This window comes from Macrobrachium nipponense, chromosome 4 (assembly GCF_015104395.2).
Source record: "Macrobrachium nipponense isolate FS-2020 chromosome 4, ASM1510439v2, whole genome shotgun sequence".
Taxonomy (NCBI): domain Eukaryota; kingdom Metazoa; phylum Arthropoda; class Malacostraca; order Decapoda; family Palaemonidae; genus Macrobrachium; species Macrobrachium nipponense.
In genome coordinates this window covers 108,877,305-108,887,137 of record NC_061100.1, presented here as the reverse complement: position 1 = coordinate 108,887,137, position 9,833 = coordinate 108,877,305, and positions in this window count along the sequence as shown.

Here is a 9,833-nt window from a genome sequence, read left to right as displayed (position 1 = left end):
ATTTGCCGAAACAGAGGTGAATATTTTTTTGCGGGGGTGGTGGTTTTTATTAACACGTGGTTATTGGGGAAATAAGTGGGAATATGGTGTGGTGTGGTTATTAATTAAATGGAGGAAATATTTTTATCACTGGAGTGGTGTTATTATTAAGATGGTGAGTTATAATTACATAAATGGAGGAGGAATTCATCTTTGGGGTTGACCTTTTTTGAGTTGAATTCCTGGAGTTTTTTCGAGCCAAGAAAAGAGTTCTGTGGTTCGTTCTTTTTGGTTTCATGACTAATTGGAGGCGAGTGGCATTACTGCATTGTGGTCCTATGGAGATGTTGTGCATTTTTCATGTTCACAAGTGTGTTATTTTTGGTGGCATATAATTGCTGAATTACGAGTTTATTGTAGTTTTTTATCCCGTATAGGTGATACTTTTTTTTTTATAATTGGGCAGTGTCATGTGAGAGTTACGTCTTTAAGACAAATTATGAACACATTAGTCATATCCTGGGGATAATTTAGTGAAATGTGCTTACTTAGTGTCAGTATAGAACATTCTTTTTTAGAGAATCGTGGGTTTCTGAACTTGTGAGTCTGACTAGGCATTTTTTATGCTGCAGTTCGAGCACACATGTCCGCAGGTGGATTTTTTGCTGACAGTGCTGTGATGAGTCCGGTGTGCTGACTTTTCGTCTAGTGGTGATTGCTGAGAGTTTTGCAATATCTGGAAATGTTGACCATAGCATTTCATGAAAGTGCATGTGTAATGGGTTGTTTTCTGTCCGTGTCTGGTCGATGAATAGTTGCGATGGCAAAAATTCCGTAACTATGCATATTGCATTTATTGGGGAAAACGCGGTGTTATGTATATCATGCATATATTATGTGCTTTGTGATGGGGAAGTTTAATTGTGATTATTTTATTTTATTTTTTTCCCTATGAGAGATGTAATTGGGGATTCAGCTTTAAATAGCATTTCTTTTTGGACGGGAGATGTAATTTATCGGGGTTGTGATTTACATAAATGGGCGTTTGACATTAAGTCTCATAGTGATTAATTATATGAGCAGTGAGGGGTTTTTGCTGTTAAACATTAGAGAATTTTTACTGATTTTGTGGGTTGCTGTAATATCATAGCCTGAGAGAACATTTTTCATTTTTGGGTCTGGGCTTGTTACGTGATTTTTTTTCTTGGGCTCATTGCCTTTTTTTCTCTTATTTTTCTTTGTGAAACTTTCTAGTTTGAAATGTGAGCGCAGAAGTCCGTGGAGTTGCTGTGAGTTTTGGATTGTGTATGCTGATGTGTGAGTTTGGAGAATTAAGTTAGAGAACTTAATATTTTTTTTATTTGTGAGTTGTGATAATGACTTATGATTTAGTGGTCATATTAAATAGAGTTAATTGGGAGATGTTCAGTTAGTATTTCTGACTTTTTGTGGTCATTATATGATAGAAGTAGTATGTCTGGTGTTAATTCTTTTTTGATTGACCGATGACTTGACTGACATACTTATACACACCATAATCGTCGTTCCCCGACGCTAGCAAGACGTCCACCAGCCGTGCAGAGATGTTGCTGTCGTTTGTCCAGGGTACTTACGAGAGTTTCTACGAGTCTACAGAGTTCTACAGCACTTTTGGGTCTACAGAAGCCGTTAGATGTTTTCACTGGGAGGCATTCCCCCTTCCTACAGCTTGCTACAGTCTGTGCAGCCAGTTGCAGACAAAGAGGGATATTCAAAAAGTCCAAAATGAGAAAATTTATATGCCGAGTGTTATTTGAGATGAAGCGTGATAGACATTACTTTATGCTGCCAGAGACGTGCAGCTACTTTTTTTTTTTTTTTGAGCCGGCCAATGTTTTCTATATATATAAGCTGTTTTATGTGGCCTATGGCTAGGCAGGGGCTAGCCAGGGTAGTGGCCGAGCTACTGTCATAAATAAAGACTGATAATATGTTCGTTGTGACATTTCTAGGAATTTACAGATTCATCATATTTAACTTCCCATAGAGACAGAGTCTGAAGCGATGACCTGAGAAAGCTGATAATTCATTTCTGGGATGGTGTGATACGAAGATGCTTATTTAAGCGGGTCAATGTTCGTTCTGTAGATATGTGAGTTCATGAGGGCTTGTTCAAGGTGCCTTTGAAAACTGGCTATGACCAGTTAATTGGGGTGAATTCGTGTGTAGGTGTACGAACTATGTCTATTCTTAATGGCTTGGTTTAGCCGAGAAACTAGGGAGACAGCTACGGGAGAAAAGGCAGAATGCTGGGATAGCTCTGTGAAAGTCTATTTGTTTCAGTGTTAAAGTTCCAGGCTGCAATGAGTGAATTATTATGATTTAGCCAAAGGGATGGCTTGTTGTCTGTTTGACATTTTTGTAAAGATGTTCCATTTCTTTTAACTTTGTCTTTATGATTGTGTGTGCTCACTAGTGTGTTCTCCTGTATTTTAAACAGGTGGTTCTAGTGAGGGGGCCGAGTGTCCTAGTGAGGGGATTGTATTTTGGAGAAGAGATAATTGGTGTGACTAATTACTGATTAAGACATTTAAATACCTGTGGTTATCTGAGTTAGTTGTCTGTGAGACTTGAACTATTATCTTTCCATTGATGATCTTGTAAGAACTTGAATTATTCAACTAATCCTTTACTTTGAATAAACGTATGTATTTTTTGTAACTCCGACTCCAATTTGACCTTAATGAACCTGATGGAATGAGAGAGAGAGAGAGAGAGAGAGAGAGAGAGAGAGAGAGAGAGAGAGAGAAGGCTATGCCAGTGATCACCTTAAGAGAGAGAGAGAGAGAGTGGGGGGGGGGGGGGGGGAGATTGAGTGTAACCAGTTCGCCTGATCGCAATGGCTAAACGCATACCAAAATGTTAAATACCTTCGCTGGTAATAGTTTGGTGGGCAGCGGATAGGTAACATATATACCATATAATATCTATATATATATATATATATATATATATATATATATATATATATTATATATATATATATATATATATATATATATATATTATATATATATATATGTATGATATATTCGTGTGTGTATACATGGGGCAATTTTCCTTTATATGTATGTTGAGCAACTGAACAGCTGCAAGCGGCAATGACTTTAAAACGGCAGAAAGCAAAGCGGAACACATACAAACTTACCTGATTAAACAAACACACACATACACACAAAACACACACCACTTAATACTGCACTCTCTTACCCTATATAAAAAAAATAGTCCAGCCCCTAACATTAACAACATGAAACATAAAGATAGAGCGGCTTGAAGTCTCAGTAACGAGAGTTACATATATAATTGGGTAGTGGAAAGGGATCAGCCTTATAAAATAGTAAAAACCACCCAATTCTTGCCACTGAATAATTCGAATTTGGGGTCCAGATAGACGTGTCCGATGTGGGAAAGGGGAGATAAGGAAAGAAATGTAATAATGAACGCTAACGAAAGCAGGGGGAAATGGGTGTGAAATAATATCCAGTGAGAGAGAGAGAGAGAGAGAGAGAGAGAGAGAGAGAGAGAGAGAGAGAGAGAGAGAGAATCTGGTTGTGAAATGCACAGCTAACAATTAACAGATACTATAGACGCCCTGGTATTAATTGCAAAAATGCAATATAATTACTTTCTTTCTCTCTGGTCATTTGAGAGAGAGAGAGAGAGAGAGAGAGAGAGAGAGAGAGAGAGAGAGAGAATCTGGTTGTGAAATATACAGTTAACAATAAACAAATACTATAGACGGCTTGGTATTAATTGGGATAGTGCAATACAATTACTTTTTTTTCTTTCTGGTCCTTTGAGAGAGAGAGAGAGAGAGAGAGAGAGAGAGAGAGAGAGAGAACACAGGTGCAATGTGAATTTTTCTCTTAATGAAAGTCGTGAAATTCCCAATCCGTTTATTGCTACCTACGCGTTTGACTTCAACAAAAATCGATGAAATCACAGAAACCGGTTTTCTATAATTTTGTTTTTACTTGGTCTTCTTTGGTAGGTTGGCTTTTTCTGTTTCACAAGACCAGTTTTCGAAACTCCAAATAATTCTCGAAATGTTATTTCAAGTTTACCTTTGACTGTTGAGATTTTGCAAATTCCATTTCATTTTAGATTTCCTCCGCTATTGTTTTTCCAGGAAGATTTTTTTCCGTTTTTTTTTTTTTCATTTTCATATATGGATATTTAATATCACCTCTTTCTTTTAATTACTTATCATATCATTCCAGATGGTTTTATTAGTAAAGTAACAGGTTTTCGCAATTATTATCTAATAAATGCATTACCCTCTCCGTGTCTTTTATTTGTATGCTAGGTGCCTTGTAGTGCTTTATTTTGCTTTAAACATAGATTATAACGAATACAGTATACAGTATAATGCGACTCAACACTGTTACCAGAAGTGGAAATCTATATATTCGTGAAAACGAGAGAGAGAGAGAGAGAGAGAGAGAAGAGGGGGGGGGGGGGGGGGGGGGGGAGAGAGAGAGATCATAAAGTGTTGTCCTTTATAAAACAGGAAAAATCTGAAGAATATCAGTTATCTATTTGTTACAGCTTGAACAAGAGAACCAAACCTTGCTGTTCTCCTCTGTTGAAATAACGAAGGATAAAGCAAATAATGATTGGAGGAAACGAAATCAAATATTATTGATAAATAAGTTAAGTGTACAATTACATTGCCCATCAAAGTACATATCCTCTCCGATATTCTTTGTACGCAAACAGAAGTTCCTCGTTGGACGAGTGGTATTCGCGCTCGGTTACCAATCCAGTGGTCCGATGTTCGATTCTCTGCTCCGCCTACGCGGAATCAGAGGAATCAATTTCCGGTGATAAAAATTCATTTCTCCATATAATATGGTTCGGCTCCCACAATAAGCTGTAGGTCCCGTTGCTAGGTCCAATTGGTTCATAGCCACGTAAAAATATTTAATCCTACGGGCCAGCCCTAGGAGAGCTGTTAATCAGCTCAGTGGTCTAGTTAAACTAAGATATACTATGTACCTAAATAGAACGCTGTCCGGTAACACAGGTGCTTAGAAATTATTCACTAAGATTTGAGGTTGTAAGAATACTCACACTAATGCACAAGTTGTAACGCTGTCCACACAATCTTCAGTATGAAGTTAACTATATTTCTATATATATATGTGTATATATATTCATAATTATGGAACTATATATATATATATATATATATATATATATATATATATATATATATATATATATATATATATATATAGATATATATATATGAATATATATATATATATATATATATATATATATATATATATATATATATATATATATACTTATATACACTTCTGAACCACCACAAGCAACACAAAACAGAGTTCTGTTCCGATAAATGACCACCATACAGTTCTGAATAAAAGAACGCCTAGCCCTAGGGGATGTGTGCAACGGTAGATAATACCTTCACTATTTTATTGCGTGCGCGCGAGTACGTGCGTGGAAGAGAGAGAGAGGAGAGAGAGAGAGAGAGAGAGAGAGAGAGAGAAGAGAGAGAGAGAATATCTGGGTAAGCGGCAGGGGGAACGCAAAGTGAGTGATGAAAAAGTTCGAGAAAAAAAATTAGGTGTCCGTTACCTACACGTTTTTCTGTTCTTTCTTTGGACATGTGAAAAAGTATCTGAATTGAACAGGAACAAATATTCAACTGAATTTCCATAGAACCGATGATCACTATTGGAATATAAATATTCTTAATAATTTTACATTTAGTATTCATAACATCACCATTATCACTTAATTAGAATAGTCGATGTTTTTGGAAGTTAGCAAAATGAACGTATAAATACAAAAGCATACTACAGCTAATACCTTTACAGATAAAATAAAATCCATATAATCAAAGTTCATACAATTATTTGTAATTATTTTTATGCTGACATGGTCAGTCCTGCATTAGATTGATGGAAAATTTTTCAACATTGGTTTTCCCATGATTATATTTAGTATTTACCTGACAGCTGATTAAATGTTTAAGTTTCTAAGGTTCGTAAATTAAGGATATTTGTATAGACAATTTGGGGATACATTGAAACACTTTCATAAGATATAATTCATTTTTGGTTGCTGGTCTGGAACTTTTTTGTTGTAGTTTACTTTGTGAAATGGGATACAAAATTTAGGCCAAAGGCCGAGTCCCGGGACCCATGAGGTCAGTCAGCGCTGAAAGGGAAATTGAAAGTAAAGATATTACAAAGGTGTAACAGGAAGAAAACATGGCAGCTGACCCATGAAACGTTACGAGATGGTGGACAGTAAGATGAAAGGAAGATAATATGAACAGATATATAATAAAAGGAATGACAGATGTTTCAGCTAGGAGCCAGGAGCCGAAAGGACGCTGCAAAGAACCTTTATAATGCCTACAGTTCACCGCATGCGCTGAGCTAACGGGTATACCCCCTTACAGGGAGCACGCTTAGCGATGTGAAGTAGTATTATGCAGATTCTAAATAGCTGCTAAGACAGTACCCAGAATATTGTGGTTAAGGTAAGAGGGGCAACTTGTCACTTCCAGAAAGAGTTAAAGTGCAGAACAAAACATTCCCGAACTTTCCGTAAACGAAAATATATTTAACTGGATAATAACAAATCTCCATTCGTAACCGAAGAACGGCTATTTACGTTTAATAAGAATGCTGCTCTTTCAACTGCATTTACTTTATTATACAATATAATCTAAGAAGCATTAATCCAATATACTGAAAATACACTTAGGGTTTCTGTGTTGTCTTATTGCCAAAGATATCTCTTCCCATAGCCTGCGTTCTGTGTACAATTTACATCAATACAGTGCAGTTGAATCCAGGAAAAGAAGTATTTGCCTTGTTTATTAAGCTATTTTTTATATTTAAAAAAAGATACTGTTGGGTTTCTTACTGAGTCTGTCAATTGCAACCTGGAATATATTTTACCAACGACTACTATACCAGCAATTCGTCTAATAGACAAGTGTCGAAAAAAGGGAAACAAAAAAAGTATTCCACTGTAACTTAAACTGTCACCTTTGCCGAGAATGAATATATCAAATAAAATTTACCACGCAGCACTAAATTAGTTAATCATTCGAATACTCTACATTTTTACATCGTATACATCGTATATCACTCTTTATTGAGCGAATAGTTTTCCTTAAAATCAGTCTCTTTTTTTTCTGTAGTAATGTTTCCTCTGGTTGTTTCGTCAGTTACTGTTATAGCCGGTGGCATTAAAATTTTATTCCATGGGCTGAATTTCTCTCTCTCTCTCTCTCTCTCTCTCTCTCTCTCTCTCTCTCTCTCTCTCTCTCTCTCTTTTCAGACATCTCTACGATTTTTACAAAATTGATTTAATAAATTTTTTGTGTACAGAAACAACACTGAATTATACATTGGTGTCAGTATCAAAGTTCTTCTTTGTCTTAACACTAAATTTCTAAGAAAACAAAATTTAAATTGCAATCAAGCATTTGGTGAAGTTACTGTTGTAAACTAACACGGTATATCTAATTGAGTTATTACTGATAATCTCATCCCATTTCTTCTATTCATCCTATCATCTTCAAGCCAAGGTCCACCATTCCATTTCATCTATCTCGGACCCATTTACCTCGAGATGTAACCTAATGGCTGGATTACTTCCCTGAGAAAAAAAAAGAAGAAAAAAAAGGGGGACGCCATATCTCAAAAACTAACCATGGGGTTTTCTTGAAAGTAACCTCATTATGCTTCCAACACCTAAATTACTGGTGAGTTTTAACGTAACTCAACCCAACCTAACCAATCCTAACCTAGGGGCTCGACAAAATAAACCTGTATACATCTCGGGAATTTGTATCAAACATGGCGGATAGTGTCAGTTTTTTTTTTTTTTTTGTTTTTTTTTTTTTATTATAAATTTGAAGGTACGGATATCAACAGGATTCTATAGGATTATTTAGTGTTTTCGTACGGCCTCGTATGAACTTACGCCGGTGTAACCTGGATTTGTGCAGTACATACAAAATCAATACGTATGAAGTAAGGAAAGCCGTGAGCAGTAACATAGGCCCGAACAAATGAATTAGAAATAAGGTCGGTCATCACAGACCTAGCAGTACGATGGCGGTAGCTGCGAGTTTAGCGAAGGGAAAGTACCACCATTCCCAAATATTCCTGATTGATAGCCATCGAAGGAAAGCTTCGTCAGAGGGTGGAAAAGGAAGCCTTTGGGAATTTGACTCTTCTGTGTGGATAATATACAGCCCTGGCGGTTTTATTTTTGTATGCTTTGTCAGCCATAGTAAAATCGAACTGAACCATGACGCAATCTTATCTATCCCAAGTACCATCATGAGGACCTTTCAATGGACATACTGAACATCCGTGTTCACATTTCACTGTTTTAGACGTTACCTCATTCTGATATCTAGGGACAGGTTCGAGTCCTACCCGCACTTCAGAAATATATCAGCTGGTTCATCAATTGGATCCTAGGCTTAGTGACACGCGTATACCAAAAGTGTGAAGAGACAGAGAAGTTAAGAGAGCATTCGGGTTATTACAATTACACATATAAATGCACACACAAAGCAACACACACATCATATATATATATATATATATATATATATATATATATATATATATATATATATGTGTGTGTGTGTGTGTGTGTGTGTGTGTGTGTGTGTGTGTGTAACTGTATGCATGTATGTGTGTATGTTATTGTGAAACCAACAGAAAGAGAATGGTGCTATATTCCCCCCCCAAATTTTTTAAAAAAAGAATGAACAGGAAAATATTATGTTCAAGTATTTAAATCTGGCAAATAAAATGGCATGGTTGCAAAATGTATAATACAAAATGATAGAGATCAGTTTATAACACGTTAAATTAGTATCTGTCAGCAAATGACAGTAAGACTGAAAACATTTAAAGCCTGGACAAGTTCCGAACTCATGCTCCGCTCATGAAACATAAAAAAATATATAAATCAATAAATAAATCATGCAAATTATTAAAATAAGCATAGGGACATTAACAGATTTAAGAATACAATCTATTTCCTCTCTAGAATTTCCTCTCTAATTCCTATAAGAGACAAACAGAAACTAAGATAACTACGGACTGGGAAAAAGAGAATAAGCGAAAATCAAGGAAATATGCATTGCAGTTTGAACTCCATGCTTTGTCGAGAGAGAGACACAGGAGATTGCGCACTGAGAGAGAGAGAGAGAGAGAGAGAGAGAGAGAGAGAGAGAGAGAGAGAGAGAGAGAGAGAGGTGGATAGGAATCTAGCAATTAATAATAGACTTCTCAGAGCCTGCAGTTCGGGACAGAAGTTTTGAGTAAAATAGTTGTACTTTTGAAATCAAACTGACAGACATAATAATGTGCAAGGAAACGTTGATAAGAAAAGAGACTAACAAATGTCATATTTATAGTGAATGGAGCTGTAGGGCAGGAAAGCAGTAATAATAGTATCCTACTTGTTACAAAATAGTGCAAGAGGGTGTAATTAGGGGAAAAAAACAGTATTCCATTTTAATTCAAATGAACAACAAAAGATGTTAAAAGATCGTTCTCTTTTTCCCGACTCTCCACGCAGGACCGATAAAACTTGATAACAGAGATAAAAATAAAAATGCTGTAATCCTAATGCTAATGAGAGCTCTTATATGCAAAAGAATTACATTACAGAAAAAAGGAAGGCTCCAGTACTTTCATTCAGGAAAATATCCGAGCAGTTGAAAGACCACGAAATATCTTCGGCGAAAACAGGATGTGAAGATATTGAATAATCTTTTTTCATCTGGTATT